Here is a 3,737-nt window from a genome sequence, read left to right as displayed (position 1 = left end):
CTTTACAATTCGGCTAGACTCTGCCTGTCAGTTTTTATTCGCTTTCACTTGGGAAGATCCAGACACCAGTCGTGCCTCCCAGTATTCCTGGGGCGTACTCCTACAGAGTTTCCGAGATTCGAGTCTTATCTTCAGCCAAGCACTGACCACAGACCTGTTAAACTGTCCTGTTAAACTCTCGCTGTCCACCTTGCTACAGTATGTAGATGACTTCCTGCTGTGCAGCCCATCTGAAACCAGTTCACTGGAACATACAGTCCAGCCCTTAAACTTCCTAGCTTCTAAAAGCTATTGGATCTCATGAGCTAAAGCCCAGCTCTCAGGCACAACTGTTACCTATCTGGGCCTGCAGCTTGCTCCCACCACCAGGGGACTCACAACAGATTGGCACCAAGCAGTGAGGGAACTCCAAGCTCTATAAACTGCAGAACAAATACTCTCCTTCTTAGGTTTTGTAGGGTTTCTCAGACACTGAATTCCTAACTTTTCTTTATTAGCTAAACCTCTTTACGAAGCCACTAAGGTCACTCCTCTTGGCCCCCTAGACTCTCCCCAGTTAGTCAAAGCTGCCTTTAACAAACTCTAACACACCCTCCTTCACTCCCCACCCCTGCATCTACCAAACCCTGCCAAACCTTTTTTTACTTTACACAGACGAAAAACAAGGTATAGCAGTTGGAGTCCTGACTCAGCCCCTGGGGCCCACTCTATCCCCTGTAGCTTATCTGTCCAAGCAATGAGATATGACAGTCAGAGGTTGGCAACCATGCCTCCGGGCCCTGGCAGCAGCCGCCACCCTTACCAAAGAAGCCCTAAAGTTAACACTGGGAAAGCCTATCCAGACGTTATCCACCCACAGATTGCAGGACCTACTCTCACACTGAGTCCTGTTTTTGCAGTCTTCAAGCAGCTTTCAGGAAATCCATCTCATGTTATCAAAAGCTCCCACATAACTTCTGCACCAGGCTACCTCTTTAAACCCAGCAACCCTCTTGCCTCAGCAACTAGACTCACCAGAACCTAGCAGTCACTCCTGCCCCCAAGCAGTTGAGGAACTAACACTGCCCCGACCTGAACTCTCTGATCAACTGTATCCTAACCCAAATCTGATATGTTGGCTGATGGCAATTCTGTTGTAGATGTCCAGGGGCAATGGTAGGCTGCATATGCTGTTGTCTCACTTGACCGAGTCTGGGAAGCTGCACGCCTCCCAGCAGGGACTACTTCTCAAAAGGCGGAACTTGTTGCTCTCACTCGAGCTCTCCATCTAGCCAAAGGAATAACGGCTAATACATAATCTGATTCTAAATATGCATTCCTTATAGCTCACTGTCACGCCACCATCTGGAAGGAATGCGGATTTCTGACTACCAATGGGTCCCCTTTGTAAACGGTAAATTAACAGGTAATCTCTTATAGGCTCTTCAGCTGTCAACAAAAGTGGCCATTATCCATTGCAAAGGACATCAAACTGATATCTCTCTTGTCACACAGGGCAACAATAAAGCAAATACTACTGCCAAGAAACTCACTGCCAACCCTGTCAGCCCAGCTCCAATTCTCCACTTCATATCCCTAAAGCACAACCCTTTTACACACCCCAAGAGGAAGCCACCCTCACCCAAAAGGAAGGAAAGAGAACTCCTGAAGGGTGGATAGCCCTCCACAGTCAAATAACATTACCTACACAGCAACCCAAAGGCCTCATACACCAAATACATTCCTCTTTAGCCATAGGGCCTCGTGCCCTATCTAAGTTATTGCAACAAATATTCTATCATCCTAAACTAACCCAGTTCATCCAAAATTAGTTAGTTCCTCCTGTTCCATATGCAAAGCTGTAAATACCCAAGGAGACCTTAAACCAAAAATCTCCACACACCAAATACGTGGTCACCTGCCCAGCCAGGACTGGCAAGTTGACTTCACTCATATGCCTAAACACAAAAGTTTTAGATTGCTCCTCACATTAGTGGATACCTTTACAGGTTGAGTCAAAGCCTTCCCCACCAAGCAAGAAACAGCAGACACGGTCACGGACACTCTACTAACCCAAATCATTCCCAGGTTTGACCTCCCCAACTCCACACAATCAGATAATGGCCCCTGCTTCATGTCCCAAGTCACACAGTAAGTCCTACTTTCCTTAAACATCATATGGTGCCTACATATGCCATGCAGGCCTCAATCTTCCAGAAAGGTTGAGAAAATGAATGGGATTATAAAAAATAATCTGTCTAAGCTGTCTCTGGAACTTCGCCACTCATGGGTGGACTTACTTCCCCTTGACTTAACTCAGATTTGAGGCACCCCTCGCTCACCTTCCTTTTTAAGATGGACACGCTGAATTCCAGTGGCTGTGAGAACTATACACTTGCTCTAACCCTCAAATCAAACGAGCAATTTTTCTGCCAGTATTAGTAGGATTCAGGTTTGCTTCCTCCTTAGCTGCAGCCGGGATGTCGGGAGGAGCAATAGGACAAACTATTATTCAAGCTCAACCTTTAATGACAAAGTACAATTTGCTATGGATTACACTTTTAATACTCTTGTCTCCCTCCAAAGGCAGTTAACATCCTTAGCACAAGTCACCCTACAAAATCGCCGAGCTCTCGACTTATTAACAGCAGATGAGGGAGGAACATGCATGTTTTAAATGAAAAATATTACTATATTAATGAATCAAGTATAGTTAAGCAAAATGTTTAAGCACTCTGCACCATGGCCAATGAAATCAGGAAACATCAGTGGAGCACCACCAGCTTCTCATGGCTCCAAATTCTGTCATGGCCTGGATTATGCCCCTCATCAGGCCTCTGATAATGATCTGTGTTCTTTTGCCTTTAGCTCCTTTTGTGTTTAAATTTTTGCAGGAACAAATGAAAGATATTTCCAACCTGACCTTCAATCAGCTTCCTCTCCATGCTTACAGTCTGCTGCCGACCAGCCCAGACCGCGAACCTTCCAACTCTTAATCATCACCCATCGTCGTCCTACCTCAGCGGGAAGTAATTAAGACAAAACAGTGCGCCCATTAGCACTATTAAAAGTTTGAAATGTTTGGACCAGGTCCAGATCAGGCAGCCCTCACCTCCTTTCTGGCTCCTCAGGAAAATGAAAACCCAATGCCCCCATTCCCAGCCTCTCAGGAAGATGGATGACCTATTGAAATATGCAACTCCTGCCCCAACACCCCAAAGAGCTTATCTCTCCTGGCCAGGTTTGTTTAGCCCCTTCCCCAGCACCCCAGGAAGCAATTTATCTTCCCAGGCTGGTTTGTATAGCCCCTTGCCCAGCACTCCAGAGAGCAGGTCTGCAAACAATGAGATGACTTCCCATGGGACTCATCCTGACTCAAGGCCCTGCAGCTGCAAGCAATAAATATTCGCCTTTCCTCTGTCGATGTATACTTTCTTAGCTCCAGCCCTATATATCTCCCACCACCTCACTGACAAGCTGTGATTTCCTTGACCTAACTCATTGGCTCTCGGTACTCCATCTCTTTCTCTGTTCTCCCTTCAATCCCAGAAGTTCTTTCCCTGCCTCAGTAAAATCTTTCTCAACTTCACATTCTTGACTAAATTCTATCTCTGCTCTGTGTCTCCATCTGCAACCTGTCAGTGGGGAGAGAAAAATGTAGAGTTCAAGGAGGTGAAAACAGCTATAGACACCAATGAAGTAAGGTGCACGAGCCTACATGAGCAAACCTTGCTGTGAAACACAGGAAGATACATGAA

Source organism: Echinops telfairi, unplaced genomic scaffold (assembly GCF_000313985.2).
Source record: "Echinops telfairi isolate 266 unplaced genomic scaffold, ASM31398v2 ScPeMD7_2010;HRSCAF=2546, whole genome shotgun sequence".
Classification (NCBI taxonomy): Eukaryota; Metazoa; Chordata; class Mammalia; order Afrosoricida; family Tenrecidae; genus Echinops; species Echinops telfairi.
The sequence above is the reverse complement of the archived record's forward strand: the minus strand, read 5'-3'. Positions refer to the sequence as shown.